Source organism: Rhodnius prolixus, unplaced genomic scaffold, assembly GCF_049639745.1.
Source record: "Rhodnius prolixus isolate KJV_2025 unplaced genomic scaffold, Rpr scaffold_14, whole genome shotgun sequence".
Lineage (NCBI taxonomy): Eukaryota > Metazoa > Arthropoda > Insecta > Hemiptera > Reduviidae > Rhodnius > Rhodnius prolixus.
In genome coordinates this window covers 3505248-3521887 of record NW_027411594.1, presented here as the reverse complement: position 1 = coordinate 3521887, position 16640 = coordinate 3505248, and the positions used below count along the sequence as shown (strand labels likewise).

The 16640-nt window shown below is 31.0% G+C and overlaps 1 protein-coding gene and 1 long non-coding RNA gene across 9 annotated transcripts in view; both read right to left on the bottom strand.

Moving 5' to 3' along the window:
* Positions 1-1767: 1767 nt before the first annotated feature.
* On the bottom strand, positions 1768-11491 carry LOC141451678 (uncharacterized). Of its 4 annotated transcripts, XR_012456993.1 has the most exons (5): positions 9072-9323; positions 7853-7956; positions 4860-4976; positions 4132-4228; positions 1768-1960 (listed from the first exon to the last, which is right to left on the bottom strand). It is a non-coding gene; the product is annotated as an uncharacterized lncRNA (long non-coding RNA). The 4 variants fall into 4 exon arrangements; XR_012456996.1 differs by lacking the exons at positions 7853-7956; positions 9072-9323 and adding an exon at positions 11202-11491; XR_012456995.1 differs by lacking the exons at positions 7853-7956; positions 9072-9323 and adding an exon at positions 6543-6872.
* Positions 11492-15677: 4186 nt separating this feature from the next.
* LOC141451675 (transformation/transcription domain-associated protein-like) overlaps positions 15678-16640 on the bottom strand; it is a 52393-nt gene continuing 51430 nt past the window's right edge. For all 5 annotated transcript variants that reach the window (XM_074123176.1, XM_074123174.1, XM_074123177.1 and 2 more), the window contains one exon: positions 15678-15914. The gene's annotated coding sequence lies outside the window, so the exon portion shown is untranslated. The remainder of the gene's footprint in view (positions 15915-16640) is intronic.

Below are 16640 nucleotides of genomic sequence, written 5' to 3'. Positions count from 1 at the left end.
TAAAATAAAATAAAATCTTTTCTTTTTTTTAACAGGAATATCATAATGAAACGTTAAACAAAACAACACCACACATGAATGCAAAAAAAGTCTGTGAACACTATGAACATAACAGATTATTCTTACACATTGTACATGTATTATAAATTTTAAAATCTTGTAGGACCTTCTTTGTTTCTAATCGCTTCCAACAAGCGAGCTTTCATCGATCCTTCTAATTTTGTAGTCGTCAACGTTGGAATTTTATCCCATTCTTCTAAAATAGTATTATGTAAAAGCCATTCCCAAGTTTTTAGTGCGGTATGTTTCGGGTCGTTTTCTTGTTGGAAAAGAAACATTCCATCCAACCCCAATTTCATTGAACTTTCACTTAAATTGTATCTCAATATTTTTTTGAGCGCTTGTCTTGGGTTCTTCTCGTATTGTCTTCAGAATTTACCGATTTTGAACGGAATTAAGTTTTGGTGGATGTCCTACTAGTCACACTTCCGTATTTTTCGTACTTATCAATTATATTACGCTCCGATGAGGTTTTTTTTAACTATCTTCTCTATTTCACGAATACTTTTTCTTTCATTTCGCAACTAAACTATAAGTTCAAGTATCGGACTAGGAACTTCCATATTAGTGGTTAAATAATACTAATTAGATTATTTATTCACTAAACTGACTGATATGATTTCTACAATTCAATAGGGATCTTTGGAACTATATTCAACTGTTTTTCTGTTTGTTATCTATGTAAAAATTTCGATTTGTGCACATTTATACAGTTGTTCACAGACTCTTTTTGCATTCGTTTGTGATGTTGTTTTGTTTAACGTTTCATGATGATATTCCTGTTGAAAAAATAAAAGATTTTATATAAAATAAACAACCCTGGTTTCTCTCTACCGAATAGTATAATCTCATTTGAGAAAAAAGAAGTTTCATTTGAGAAGAAAGAAGATTATAGTAATAAAATTTAGGTAAGTATTCACAGACATTTTTGGCCCAGTGTACCTATGTTGTTTTGCGGAATTGATTTCTAAAGATTCCTTTTCTCAAGTGTGCTTGATTTTAATTAGTTCCTTTTATAGAACTCTATGTAGAATATTTAAATCCAAAATCAGAAACTCCACATCATTATTCGCCCCTCATTAATTAGATCCTTGGGTAGATTCAGAAACAAATAATTGATACCTACTTCAACTTTCATTAAGAACAAACGAAGGTATTTTTCCCCTTTCGGTGAATGTTCAGACGGTTTTTCTGTTTGATAAGAAAATGCATTTGCTTTAAGAAAATGAATTCGTTTATGAAATTTTTCTACCATCAATGCTAAAAAAAAATTGTTTTAAATGTTTTATTGGCAATCTATTTCATTATAAAGATAACTAACTTGAAAAGCAAATAAATTAGAGTTGACGCGGGAAAAATAATTTGTATGTAATAAGTATCTGAAATATAAATAAATAATAACATATATAACGTGCAAATATTACTTCATTTAAAGAAAAAATGCCAGCTCATGCTTGAAACATCAAGTTTGCCAAGAAAAATTTATTAGTGAAAGAATGGGAGCAATTTATAGAAGTGCTCAAGATTTCAGTTTACTTAATATTTTATTTTTTTGGCTAGCTAATGGAGTATTTTTTTAAAAAAAATTGAAATTGCAGTCTGTATATTAGGAAAAAATTTATTAGTTATCATTTTTCTTTTCTTTTTTTTAATGAAGTAACTTAATCAGTATGTGAATAGGGAAACAAACAGTAAGAACAAAATATTAGTTCATTATAGTTTTTATTATAACTTTTTTAACTACAATAAATTACAATTTGTTTTAAATTAACATTTTTCTTATAGTTAAAACAATTCAAACTAATTTAATGTTGTTTGATTATTCATAATGATCCTGAAGACAGGACACCGAACATGGATCAGGGTCCGAAACTGATGTAGAACTGGATCCAACTAATGCCTTGAAACAGAAGAGCACAATTGGCCTATTATGCACAGTTACAGGTATGGTAAAGTATCTAAAGTAATATGATTGGTTAATTTTTTAACCAGTTAAGCTAGCTAACTGTTACGCAGGTTATATATAAGAATTTAATCGGTTACACTGGCTAACTGCTTTTACTAGTTAACTAGTTAAAGCAGTTACACCAGTGTAATCAGTTAAAACAGTTATGCTCGGTTAACTAGTTAAACTAACAACTTAATCGGTTTTATCGGTTGGAACTGATTAATCGGTTAAACTGGTTTTACTGGTTGAATGGTTAATCACTGAAACTTGTTACTAGTTAATCGGTTAAACTAGTTTAATTGGTTACCATTGTCACTTCGCTTCGCCTAGCAACTTATTTTCTTCTCCTACTAACTTATTTTCTTCATTTATCCACTTACTCTTTTACCTATCCACTTATATCTCTTATATAGGCTGGAAGGTAGATCAATAAGTGGCTAGATGAATACAATAAGTTGATAGGTGAAGAAAATAAATGATGGGTAAATAAATAATTGGATAAATGGCAAAGGTAACCAGTTGAACTAGATTAACTAGTAGAATTAGTTTAACGAGTTTAAAGGAATAACTAGTTAAACTAGTTTGCCAGTTAAACCGTTTAACCGATTAAGTACTTAACCAGATAAACTGGTTAACAAAGTAGCTAGTTCAGCCGATTAACTGGTTGACTAGATAAACTAGTCTGTTACCAGTATAAACGATTACCTAGCTAACCAATTTAATTATCTGAACCTGTTAGAAAGGTTAACTGATTTAAGTTAAGTTAAACCTTAACTAGTTTACACGATTTACTATTTAAACAGTATAACCTATTTAACGCAGTATCTGGTTTAATCGGCTAATGGGTTAACTACTCGACCTGATTAACTAGTTTAATCAATGAACTAGTAAATCAGGTCGACTAGTTAAACCCATCAGCAGATTAAACCCGTTAACCAGTTGAAAGATTGTATTGGTTAACAGTTGATTGGGTAAACTGGTTAACTACTTTATCGGTTAACCTGGCTAACTGGTTCCATTAGTTAAATTGGTTAACTAGGTAATTTGTTTTACTGGATGGCTAGTTTAACTGGTCAATTAGTTCATCGGCAAAACTGGCTGACTGCTTTGTTAACCAGTTTAACTGAATAGGTTAGGCTAAGCTAGGTTAGATTAGGCTAGGGTAGGTTAGGTTAAGTTAGGCTAGGTTAATTAGGCTAGGGTAGGTTAGGTTAAGTTAAGTCTATATTAATAAGGCTAGGGTAGGTTAGGTTATTTTACGTTAATCTAATGTAACCTAACCTAACCTAACCTAACCTAACCTAACCTAATCTAACCTAACCTAACCTAACCTAACCAACCGATTTGCTAGTTAACCAGTTAAACCAGGTTCCAGTTTAACCAGTTAACTATTAATCAGCTAAACCGGCTACGCAGTTCAAACAATTAACTAGTTAACCAGTTAGCCAGTTTAACCAGTTAACTAGTTAATCAGCTGAACCAGTACCCAGTTCAACCGATTAACTAGTTAACCAGTTTAACCGGTTCCCTAGTTAATCAGCTGAACCAGTTACCCAGTTCAACCAATTAACTAGTTAAACAGTTTAACTGGTTACCTAGTTAATCAGCTGAACCAGTTACCCAGTTCAACCGATTAATTAGTTATTCAGTTTAACCAGTCAGCCAGTTTAACCGGTTACCTAGTTAATCAGTTTATCTGGTTTACGGGCTAAAAGGTTTCTTAAACCCGGTTAATTAGTTAATCGTTTTTATTAGCTGACTAAGCGAAGGTAACTTATTAACTATTTATCCAGTTAGCCTGTTCAACCGGTAAACTAGTTAACCAGTTAAACCTGTCAACCAGATAAACCATTTAACCGATTAGCTAGTTACCTATCCAGTTCAACGGATAAACTATTTTTCTAGGTAAACCAGTTAGCCAGTTTAACTCAATAAACCAGTTGGCTGTTTGGATTACCAGTAAACCTGTTCTACAGATACACCAGTAAAACAAATTTAACCGATTAACTGGTTATGCAGTTTATCCGATGAACTAGGTAACCAGGTAGCTAGTTTAACCAGTTAGCCACGTAGCCAGTTTAGCTGATTACATGCAACATGCAAAATAATTTTAAAGGACTTACGTGAATGGTGGAAGTAAATATTTAGTGCAACGTCCTGAAAAGGATCCTTTCTTGTTCACTGCACAAATTTCCTATTTAATAGACTTTCCCTTGCCATCTAAACAAAAAATGATTTGTATTTTTTTTTTTTTTTTTTTTTTTTTTTTTTTTTTTTTTTTTTTTGCGCATCAACAGCTGAGGTTATTAGCGCCCGGAGCTTTTCCAGTGCACTGCCGGCCTCCGGACAGTGTTCTCTCGTCACAGACAACACTGTCCATCACCGGACAGTGAGCTGTAAGAAGCTCCTAGGAAGAGAAAATCTAAGGGTCAGCTGCTGGATTCGAACCCGGGACCTCCGCGTGGGAGTCCAGTATGCTAACCTCATAGCTAATCCCTTCCCTAATGATTTGTATTGTTATATAAACTATTTTAATAAATTGAATAATATGTATAATAAGACGTACTGCTTTTTAGTTTTTTTTATATTTGTAATAAGATCTATTTATTTTTCTTCTTATTATTATTATTTATTTATAAACGAAACATTTCCTAATAAGAGATGCATTTTCAATTGATCTATTCTTACTAAGATCAATGGAAAATTGAAATAAAATGGAAAAATAAAGAAAACAAATGTAAAGAGACTGATCATGCATGATTTTTATCTCATTTCGTAAATTTAAAAAAGATTACAAACGTTTAAGAGAATTTTTTTAAAAAACTGATTTTAAAAATAAAATTTCACTAACCTTTGTACAACTATCTTTACAGGTATTGCCAGCAATAGAAGTAGTGTCAATTCCCATCCAGAAATCAATGCTGTGCAAAGTGTTGCAATGAAAGAGATCAACACGAGCATCGGCAGCCTGAAGTAATGTCATATTTACTTATGTAATTCAAATAGCTAATGATTATACTTAAATTTTGTCAACTTCTTAAACTGTAGAACGTATTATAATTATTTAATCTTAAATAAAAATATTTATTTCCAAAGAACTTAATTAAGTCTGTTTACTTCTCCTTTCCCTTAATTTACAGTAACCTAATCTTTGGAACCCCAACACTGTGAATGTTTTTATATCAGCTGATTCTCAGTTATCGATGGTGAATAAATAAATGCATTTACCACATTAAATCTACAATAATTGAATCAGCTAAATTAAAAACATTCAAGCATATTGGACATAGATAAAGAGTTACGAATACAATAAACAGGATGCAGGGAGACACTACATAGTGCACAATTAATAAAATCTAGATAGGATATCCTGACGAGTTATACATTTATTTAAGATAGAAAGTATTAAAAAAATTGATATCGTTAGCGTGGGAAAGAAAAGTGGAGAATTTAGAAACAACAACGCTAATGAAAAAAAGTAAGAAATGGTCCAAGGTATCAAACACCAACGTTTATTATACGCTTTTATAATCTTATAATGAAGTAATATTTGCAAGTTAAGAATGTTATTATTAATTTATATTTCAGATACTCATTACATTCCAATTATTTTTTCCGCGTCAACTCTAATTTATTAGCTTTTCAAGTTAGTATACAATGAAATAGATTGCCAATAAAACATTAAAAACAAAGTAGCATTCAGAGTTGAAAAATGTCATAAATGAATTCATTTTCTTAAAGCAAATGAATTTTCTTGACTCGGAGGAAATTTTTTTTTATAATGAGTTAAAAAAAAATCAACGCTTATTTTATAATCTAAATTAATGGAGAATTAGTAAATTTACATACCAACAGTTACATTATACCCAAATTGCGAAAAAATATTACATTTATTGAAAACATCGGAAGTTATTACTCATTTCTAGGAGATTCAAGCTTTAGTGCTAGTAATATTTTTACCAAACAGAAAAACCGTCTGAACATTCACTGAAAGGGGAAGGATGACCTTCGTTTGTTCTTAACGAGAGTTGAAGTAGGTATCAATTATTTATTTTTGAATCTACCACAAGGATCTAATTAATAATTAATAAGAAGCGAGTTATGATGTGGAGTTTCGGAATAAGGATTGAAATACTACAAAAGGGACTAACTAAAATCAAGAACACTTGAGAAAAGGAATCTTTAGAAATCAATTCCGAAAAATAGTATAATCTCATTTGAGAAAAAAGAAGTTTCTACTTAGATAAAAGTAATAAAATTTAGGTAAGTGATCACAGACTTTTTTGGACCCGTGTAAACCAAGAATCTAAATTTGAGCTACAGTGATTAAAAGGAAAAGATCAAAGAATTCATCAAAAAGGTTTAAATATCAATTTAAATACTTTTTGTAGTGTTCAAAATTAAAGAATTAACTAACACTGAACGTTGCCAAGACGAAGCAATAAGATTTATATTTAAGTAATAATTAAATGATAACATGCATTTTTCATGCAATAATAAAAATATAATTAAATAATTGATAATAAAGCCTTACCTTGTTTAAAGAATATCCAAGTTCATCAGCATCTCAATAGATCACCAGTCCAATAGCACTTGACACTTGACAATTTTTAAATAATTCACAACACTATTTACACTAAAACTGTAAATGATGCACTAAGTATAACTTAAACTCAATTTATAAACCCGATTTCACTATAACATGCACTAATATTCACTTAAAAAATCACGTTAATAAAGAGACACCACGAACGAGTTAAAGATGGCCGACGGTAACTGACCAGGCTGATCAGCTGGTAAGTGGAGGTTATCTAAGCAGCTGACTCCAGCTGTTTTTTTTTTTTTTCAATCATTTTCATACATAATCTACCAAAATAAAATGTAATTAATAAAATAAAATTTTATTAATCTTACCAACAAAAGTTAGTTCTTCTAAAAAAGATCGTATGATTAGAATATTGTAATTAATAGCATAAGTCTACCTAATTTTGTACAGCAGTCCAACGTGTCAAAATATCAGCTAAATCAAGAGATAAACTACTGTGTTCTTTCTGGTTTCTAATTTATTCACGATATGTTCAGTTACTCGCTTGGCTTGATTTTATTGATAAATACTTTGACCTGAACCCAAATTTGTGAGATGGTATTTTGTGAGTCAGTCAAGTTATGTACGAAATAGATGTTAGCAAAAAAATTATTTCAACCGTAATCGTTATTAAGATACAATTTAAGTGAAGTTAATTAAATTGGTTAGCTTGGTAATCATTTTTACTGGTAACAGACTAGTTTATCTTGTCAACTAGTTATCGGCAAACTAGCTACTTTGTTAACCAGTTAACTGCTTAAGTACTTAATCGGTGAAACGGATTCAGGCTAACTAGTTTAACTAGTTATTCCGTTAAACTGGTTAATCTAGTTCAACTAGTTACCTTTCCCATTTATCCAATTATTTCTCTTCACCCATCATTAATTTTCTTCACCTATCAACTTATAAGTGATATAAGTGGATAGGTAAAACAGTGGATAAATGAACAAAATAAATTATGAGGAGTAGAAAATAGGTTGATACGCAAAGCGTAGTGACAATGGTACCCAATTAAACTAGTTTAACCAGTACAACCAGTTTAACAGATTAATCTGTGTCCCCCGATAAAACCAATTAAGTACTTAGTTTAACCAGTTAACCGAGCATAACTGTTTTAACTGGTTATACTGGTGTAACTGGTTTCTTTAATCAGTGCACCAGAACAGTATAACAAGTACAAGTTTAATCGGTGTAACAGTTAGCTAGTTTAATTGGTTAAAAGATTAATCAATTATATTAGTTTAGATACTTTATCATACCTGTAACAGTGCATAATAGACCAATTGTGCTCTTCTGTCTCAAGGCATTAGTTGGATCCAGTTCTACATCAGTTTCGGACCCTGATCCATGTTCGGTGTCTTGTCTTCAGGAACATTATGAATAATCAAACAACAATAAATTACTTTCCATTTTTTTAAGTATACGAAAAATGATAATTTAAAACTAATTGTAATTTATTGTAATTAAAAATGTTATAATAAAAACTGTAATAAACTAATACTTCGTTCTTACTATTTGTTTCTGTACACCTAATAATACATTTTAGTGCTAGTAATATTTTTACCAAACAGAAAAACCGTCTGAACATTCACCGAAAGGGAAGGAAAACCTTCGTTTGTTCTTAACGAGAGTTGGAGTAGGTATCAATTATTTATTTTTGAATCTACCACAAAGATCTAATTAATAATTAATAAGAAGGGAGTTATGATGTGGAGTTTCGGAATAAGGATTTAAATATTCTACAAAAGGAACTAACTAAAATCAAGAACACTTGAGAAAAGGAATCTTTAGAAATCAATTCCGAAAAACAACATAGGTACACTGGGCCAAAAAAGTCTGTGAATACTTAACTAAATTTTATTACTTTTATTATTATCTTAGTAGAAACTTCATCTTTTTTTTCTTTTCTTTTTTTAAATGAAGTATACTATTCGATAGAGAAACTAGAGTTGTTTATTTTATAAAAAATCTTTAATTTTTTTTTCAACAGGCATACATACCACAATGATACGTTAAACTAAACATCACCACACACGAATTCTATAAAAGTCTGTGAACAACAGTATAAACTTGCACAAATCAATATTTTTACATAGATAACAAACAGAAAAACAGTTGAATATAGTTCCAAAGAACCCTATTGAATTGTAGAAATAATATCAGTCAGTTTAGTGAATAATAATCTAATTAATATTATTTAACCACTAATATGGAAGTTCCTAGACCGATTCATGAACTTATTGTGCAGTTGCGAAATGAGAGAAAAAGTATTCGTGGAGTAGGGAAGATAGTTAAAACAAAAAACCTCAACAGGGCATAATATAATTAACAAGAACGAAAAATACGGAAGTGCGACAACACTGAACGAAGCAAGACGAAGCAATAATATTTATATTTAAGTAATAATTAAATGATATCATGCTGTTTTCATGCATGAATGATAAAAATATCATTAAATAATTGATAATAAAATCTTACCTTGTTTAAAGAATATCCAAGTTTATCAGCATCTCAATAGATCACCAGTCTAATAGCACTTGTCACTTTTAAAAACAATTCACAATACTATTTGCACTAAAAGTGTACATCATGCACTAAGTATAACTTAAACTCAATTTATAAAATGGAATTTCACTTTGCCACGCACTAATATTCACTTAAAAAATCATGTTAATAAAGAGACAACACGAACGAGCTAAAGATGGCCGTCGGTAACTGGCCAGACTGATCAGCTGGTAAGAGAAGGTTATCTAAGCAGCTGATTCCAGCTGTTTTATTTATTTATTTCGATACATATGGTAATCTACCAAAATAAAATGTAATTAATAAAATAAAATTTTATTAATCTTACCAACAAAAGTTAGTTCTTCTAAAAAAAAAAGTATGATTTGAATAATGTAATTAATAGCATAAGTCTACCTAATTTTGTACAGCAGTCCAACGTGTCAAAATATCAGCTAAATCAAGAGATAAGCTACTGAGTTCTTTCTGGTTTCTACTTTATTCACGATATGTTCAGTTACTCGCTTGACTTGATGTTATTGACAAATGCTTTGATCTGAACCCCAATTAGTGAGAGTGTATTTTGTGTTAGAAGAATTAGATGGTTGGGTCACTTGGAACGAATGGGGGAGGAAAGAATGGCCAAAAAACTATTTCTTGGACATCCAGGAGGGGCCAGAAGGAGAGGGAGGCCCCTGGTGAGATGGCTCGACCATGTTGAGCAGGATCTAAGAGTTTTGGGAGTAAGAAGATGGAGAAGAGCGGCCAAGAGTGGGATGAATGGCACAACACTATTGAGGCGGCCAAGGTCCTTCATGGACTGTAGTGCCAACCAAGAAGAAGTATTTTGTGAGTCAGTCTAGTTATGTAATAGATGTTAGCAGAAAAATTAGTTGAACCGTAATCATCTAATATAATAAATAAATAAATAAATAAGTAAATCCGATCTTATATTGCTACAGATGTCCAGATTATATTTTTACATGAAAAGATGAAGGTCCACTCTTGGCATTAACAATAGAAACTACTTTTCTCTTTCTTAATGAACTAGTAAGATTTCATAGCGATCTACTCTTTAACGCTTTCAGCGAACTTAAGAAAACACGGCAAGAGTATATTCCTGACATTTTTGAAAATGTTCCAAGTTTCTGACGCTTTTTACAAAACCAGAAAAGCTTCAAACAAAATCTGTATATAACAATTTCAATAAAATTCAAATCTTTTTAAAAACTTAGGCCTAGGGCACACAAAAAGCGGTCTGTCACGGCGGGCAGTGATCCAGCGATCGTCGCGGCGGTCTGCGATATGGGGACGTCGCACAGGAAGCGATTCTTTTGTTAGAGCGGCCCTGTTTGGTAGCTTTCTTCTTGAGAAGTAGCAGTGCGTTTTTTTGTTATTTGTTTTAATTTTCTTATATTGAGTATGAGCTCAGACGAAGAACCACTCCTGCTATTAGCTTTGCAAAGCAAAAAGAAGAAAAGGCGAAGTTGGGTGCATGAAATTATAAGAAGAGAGAACAATTAGAGGAATACTACCGCCTGTGTATTGAACTGGAGTCACATGAAGATAGGATCTTCCAGTATTTTCGTATGTCGCGAGAATGAAATAAAAAATGAGTAATAAAGTTTCTTAACATTGGAATCTTTATTTCGTATTATCAGGTGGCAGGGCGGACACGTTGAAATCTGTAATTTTGTACTACCAGATCGCTTGTTGTCGCGACAAAGACTAGACCGTTTTCTGTTTGACACAGATGATGCAACATTCTGTAATGCAACTAGACCGCCTCGGTCTGAGATCGAGTTTTGGGAGTTACAGTTTTGGGATAATTTCTATAGCCACTTTAGTACCTAATTTTATGATTCATGAAAATTCATTTAATACAGACATTGGACATTCACTATCAAGTCGTTTATAGTAATTGAAAATGAAAACATTTCTCAATGAAAGAAAAGAGAATATACCCGAAATCGTACAAAATTAAAAAATAAAATTACAATTAACAAAAACACAGAATTAATGCCTGGAATTTGGAAATAAGAAACACAAGTACTAGATATACTACCTTTATGGTATTACAAGTAGAGAGATAGCATTTCAACTTACTTGTGAAGGTTTACTAACTCTTATCTCCAAACGTACTAAATACCAGTTACAGGAAATATTGCAGCAATAACAACCATCAACATCAAATTCATCGACATCTCTCCAACAACAAAGACAAGCCACTGATAAGCATATGTTGTATAACCTAAGCGAACCTTCCTTGTTCCACAAGCACCATAATATGGAGCTTTGTAATTGGTGTAACTTAATATATTTGATCTCGAATTAAAAATGCTACAACAAATAAATCATTTATTTATTTTCGAAAGGATATTTTTCTATTTAAAAATAAAATATTTAATTTTGAAGTGAATTTAGTGATTGTATAATAGAAATAGATGTTTTCAATTTTTAGAATTTATTTGCTAAAAAATCTAGCTAGACTACTATTGGAGTAATTTTTTAGATAGCAGGATTGAAGAGAAAATAAAAGATGTCAGGAAACAAGAGATTATTCTTGTACACTGCAATTACTAATGCAAAGAAGTGGTCACAACCTCTAATATACTTTCCTTATTTAAATAAGAGAAAATCAAAGAATAATTTAAACAGAATATATAAATATATTAGTCACGTTTCGTGTAACACCGTGAGCCTTTTTAAAAAAGGTTTTATTTGAGATACTACAATTAATTCAAAGTTATTCACACAATGATTTAATATAGTAATCAAATGGTATTGCGTACATGCAATGGAAATACGATTTTTAAAAGATGAAAATAAAATTTATAAAAGTTTGAAAGTCTTAAATTAAATGTTGCAAAATGTACCTGACAGAATATACAATAGATGGATCTCGGACGGACTCACTAGCACTGGTGAGAGTTGTTACTTTGATCTTGACACTCGTGGAACTGTGTTGGCTTGACGCATGACCTCTTTTATAATAAAAGAAGGATGCTTTCTTCAGCAGTCCTAACTAGGTTAGACGTCAGCTCTCTATGTGCCTATAACTCCTCCACCCCTAAATGGGACTTCCGCGGGAATTCGCTGAGGAAGGTCGGTCGGAAGTTGGCTGGCCGTTGGTTCATGTGTCTGTAATATCCGTTTTACTATGATGTAAACGATGAGACTGGCTGCCAGGAGAAGTATCCATGGATTAATCTTCAGTGTGTAGAAGAAGTTGTCTACGATTGGCGTAGCGTAATTATTAGTTAACTTGGCTAGTTCCAGTGTTTTGAGGTTAAAGGCTACTGGTGATTTCCGTATAGGCTCCCAGTGCACCTCTAGATCCTTCAAGACAAAAGGGTGTCCTCTAGTTCTTGTCTAAGGGAGTAGTTCATGGTTTTGATAAAAGATTCGGTGGCTCTGGTCTGGTCTGGCCTTAGTAGAAAGGTTCCTTGGACCGTCTTGTGATTTGTTTAGTCGTTCTGTAATATTTGAAGAGATTCTTTCTTGAGGAAGACTGCCAAGTATTGGTTTGCTTCCGGTATCCATTGGATCTTGTTTTCTGTAATCTAGAGCTTGATGTACTCACACTTCGTAGTGGTTTCTTTGTTTAGAATTTCCTTTTCACACTCTAAGTCCTGATGATCTCTGTCCTCTGATTTGCACAGATGCAGGGTGTCTGTCACGTGCCTGTAGGGTCTCTGTAGGCCCTCAATCTCCTTTTCTTTTAACAACTATTTAACTTTTGGTATAACCGTGATATATTCTGTCTAGTTCCTACTTGGAATTGAATATAGATAATATTAAGAAAAGTTATTTTTTGTTACAATATGGATATCTAAGATGTATACAATTTCGTTTTTATCGCTAATTTTACATGATATACTTTATAATTTTATTATATTTATTTTATATTTGTTTTAGTTATTTCTAATGGAAATTGCTCTATGTACAGGTTAGCTATTTGCCTTATTATTAACTAATGTATATAGAAACCACAGCATCTCAGTGAAATTGGGATAAAAGTTTTTCCAATTGCTTTTTACTTTCTGTTTTTCAAAAATCATAGACTTTACAATTACAATCATTGTGGTACTGGGTTCGATTCCCGGTCTTGGCCTTGGATTTTATTTGGTGGTTAAATGAGAAATAGTAAAGTACTATTGCTATTCGTCTCCGTCCACACCTAGTAAATGGTAGTTGGACGTTAAGCCCCGCCTGAAAAAAATCGGCGATTACTTTTACAATTACAATCTAGCATTGGTCTTAATACTAACTATCAAATAAGCAAAATGAGTCAACATTTTTGACTTTTACTAAAGCATTTTACCTCTTACTGTTAAAAAAATATCGTACCTACAAGTACATTTTACCATCGGCCTTAATAGTGACTATCAAATACAAAAACAGCAGTATTCAGGTGAAATTAGGCAAGAACTTCAACTTTTTCCAATCGTTTTTACTTCTTGATTTTCAAAACAGATCAACCCAACATATACAATCTATGATTGCCTTTAATATTAAATATCAAATGCAGAAACAGCAGCATTATAGTGAAATTAGGAAACTATTTCCACTTTTTCCAATGGTTTTTACTTTTTCTTTTTTTTTTCAAAACATCAATCCAAAATTTACTAATTTGAATTGAACTTATTATTAACAATCAAATACAGAATCAGCAGTATTCAGGCGAAATTAGGCAAGAACTTCAACTTTTTCCAATCGTTTTTACTTTTTACTGTTAAAAAAAAAATCGTATCTACATGTATATTGTAACATCAGCCTTAATAGTAAATATCAAACACGAAACAAGAGTGAAAGTAAGTAGAAAACCATTTCTGCTTTTTCCAATGGTTTTTACTTCATAATTTAAAAAAAAGGATGAACCTTCATGAATACTCTTAAGTTGCCCTTAATATTAACTATCTATCTTATACGAAACAGGAGTGTTCGAGTGAAATTAGAAGTCGATTTCCATTTTAGCCAATGGTTTTTACATCTTCTTGTTAAAAAAAGATCGTACCTACATGTAACATACATACATTTTACCATAGGCTACTACGTATCATGTATCTACATAATACCTATATCTATTTAACGTAAGTAGAACTTTCATTATTTGGCTCAGTAAATTTAAATCACAATGTTTAGTTAAATATTAACTTCACTGCAATGATAAATTTTGTATAGTTTGGTACAGCATAATTCAGAAATACTTCATGCTGAACAGATTCAACTATAAGTGTAATTAAAATTAATTAATTTGATTGTATTTTTAATAAAATTTAAATTTATACTCAATTCAAATTACAATCAATCAATTTAAAGTTATTGTAAAAAAGTTTATAAGTTATTTTTAAATAATAAAAAAAAAAGAAGTTAATTAACAATGTATTTATTTTTCCTTTTAATCACTTAAATAAAAAGAAATTAAAAATAATATAAAAAAATACAGAAAAGTAAACATTAAAAAATAGTTAAAAAAAGGCCTCCGGAGTCTAGAAAGAGAAATCTAAGCGTTAAAATAGTGATTGTTTTGCTACCTAGGAGTGACAGTACAAACTACAGTTCATTTGTTATTAACTCCATTGTTCTTATTAATTATTTTGTAGCTCAAGCTTTTTTAATTAGAAAAAATATTATATTTAGATGGCATTATGAATGTGTTAATTATTGATACCGGAAGTAAGCTAAAATAAATTGTTTAATGCTGAGAAAAATGCATAAAATGTTTCTTGCTTGTCGAGTGTGCAATAGTACTGCCATTCTATAAAGGTAATTTATTTTTGCTGGGTGGGAGGGTGGGTTCATATTATATTCAAGAATAATTCAAATTTTTGACTAGACAGACGTATACATGCATGATAACTATTTTTCATATTTGACGTTACGAAGATTTTTTAAATAATTGTTACAGAAGAATTTTCATGTAAGTTGATGTTAGTGAATTTTAGACGAGACTGACTTAGGTTATCATCATACCTTTTTCCTACTTGATTCGAATATTATAAATCTTATTTTTGACTAGACAGCCATATGTCATCATACCTCTTTCATATTTGATGTGAGACTAAAGTGGATATATTTATGGTGACGAGCGACAGAGCGATCCACTCCCCTCTGACTCACAAGTCGTACTGAAGAGAAATCTTGACTGTTGTATATACAGTTTTAATTCTACCTGGTGGCAAATATGTGAACTAAAATAAGTTTATATAGTTGATAAGTCCAGTAAGTGCTGCTACCTTGTGGCCATTTTTTAAACTATCTCTTTTTTACTTTTTCTAATGGTTATCACTTCATGATTTTCAAAACAAAACAACAAAACAACGATGTTGATACACAATCTAGGATTGCCTTTCATATTAACCATCAAATGCAGAAACAGCAGCATTACAGTGAAATTAAGAGACTATTTCCAATTTTTCCAAAAGTTTCCTTTTTTATTCCTTCCACTCTCGCAGCTAATTCTAACCTTTTTTCAGGATTTTTTTTTTTTAACTAAACGCTTTTCTTTCTTTTTTTTTTTTTTTTTTTTTAGATGAAAAGGAGAATAAACAAGGTTCTTTATAATTTTTTTTTTGTTACACAGCAAAAAAATTAAACATTTTATTAAAAACAAAGAACATGCAATTTGAAGTAAAAATTCTAACATTACATTGTGAAATTAACGTGCATATTGCATATAGTAAGTACATAATACTTGTTTTATTAACTGATTCTTCCCAAAAATTTCCTAGAATAGATGATTTACGTCTATTTCACTTGGGCTTCTACTGATAACCAGTTTTTCAGGCAGTACTCCAGTATCACGAGGTATTTAATCTGAAAATCAACATTATGTACAATCCACAATATTTATGTACTTAAAATAATTAGTTTTTACTGAGTTTAGCTTGAAACAGGAATCAAGAAAAAAAAGAAACTGATTATGTATTCATAAAAATTAAATAAATGAAAGTTTAAATATTTTTTAAAGAATCTAACCCTTTCTTTCAAAGAAAATGAAATATATTTCCTGACGATACAAAATGTCTATCAACGTGGATGAAGAAGATTTAATAAATAGAGCAAATTATTACTGTTGCCTGATGACAAAGAGAATATTTGGACGAAATCGTACGTAACCCTTTTCACCCCACTGTTTTACTGGACAGTTGATTTGTTAGGTTATTTAATGTTTATTTTAATAGTGTTAAAGTACATGTTCATGCTACCTAGCGGTAACCACTGGAACTAGTTTCTATGTAAGTGCATCTGCCTAGTTTAAGCTATTGCCGCTAGGTAGCATTGGCATGACCTTAATACCTCTGTTTTCCAATTCTAATTTTAAAGTAAGAACATGAAGTGCAGAATTTCTGATTAGGTTGCCCAATTTCTTTAATTTAATTATAAGGACTTCAATTTCTGATTTATTCTTTTATTTAAATAGAGCAAATACAAAGAAAACTAACAGTATTCACGAACAACGATTGAACATAGTATTTTTTAATCAAATTAAAACCTTTCAAGGGAAAGATTTAATTCATATGAAAAAACGTTTTATCTATA